This window comes from Mus caroli, chromosome 15 (assembly GCF_900094665.2).
Source record: "Mus caroli chromosome 15, CAROLI_EIJ_v1.1, whole genome shotgun sequence".
In the NCBI taxonomy this organism is placed as follows: Eukaryota; Metazoa; Chordata; class Mammalia; order Rodentia; family Muridae; genus Mus; species Mus caroli.
Window position 1 is genome coordinate 25,082,824 of NC_034584.1, and position 1,155 is coordinate 25,083,978.

The following is a 1,155-nucleotide window of genomic DNA, read 5'->3' on the forward strand; positions in this document are numbered from 1 at the left end:
CCATCACTGGAAAGAGAGGCCCATTGGACTTGCAAACTTTATATGCCCCAATACAGGGGAATGCCAGGGCCAAAAGAAAGGGAATGGGTGTGTAGGGAAGTGGGGGGGGTATGGGGGACTTTTGGGATAGCATTGGAAATGTAATTGAGGAAAATATGTAATAAAAAATATTAAAAATTAAAAAAAAAGAAATTAATTTTCCCCAAGGAAGTTTCATTGGGGGAAACCAACAATTCTTAAGGGTAAATCACATGCTGTAGGTGGTCAACACAAAATAAACTCAGTGCAATATTTGGAAAAAAATAAAAGACTGTTATGGGGAATAGTGAAAGCACTCTCTCTGCCCGTGCCACTTAGTGTGGAGGTAGATGTATACTAAATCAGTTGGAACTGCTTCAGTTCCCAATGATCTATTCTCTAATACTGCCAGTGCTTTGGCAGTACAAGAGGGAATTAATATAAATTTGAAAGCTGGTATCCTTATGGTTAACCAAAGAGTGGATTGGTTGCAGAAACAGATAAATATTTTGGAGCAGTTAGTATTTGCTTCCTGCATTACTCATATGTCAGGAATGTGTGTAACCTCTGTTTAGTATCAGAATTTTTCTAGGGCTGCAAATCTGTAGCATGCAATTGGTGCAATGCTGCTAGGAAATTGGAGTCATGATCTCGACACAAAGATGAAGGAATTGCGAGCATCCATTGTTGCCGTGAACAACACCCTTGTGGAGATTGCAACTGCAAAGCAATGGCTGGAGATTATCCAGGGAACTGTGGGATTCTTAAAAAATTGGGGAGGGATGGCCTTTTGGGTGTTCCTGCTGACTGGTGTGTGTGGAGGAATGCTTTGGTAGATAGCACATATGCAAAGGCGGCACAAGGCTGATAAAAGAGCCTTAGTGCAGGCTATGGCAGCCTTGGAAGCAGGAACATACCCCCAATATTGGCTCAACATGCTGTATCAGTAATCAATGATGGGTAAGACCCTTACATGCGCATTCCAACCTAAGACAGGATGGCAAGTGAGTTCATCACTCCCATGAAGGGTAAAGATGTGGCACGGATGAGGGCGACCTAAGACAGATGCCGATCCCAGAGCTACTAATAAAACAAAAAGGGGGAGATGCGTGAAGTGGGTGCAGCCTCATGGACCAA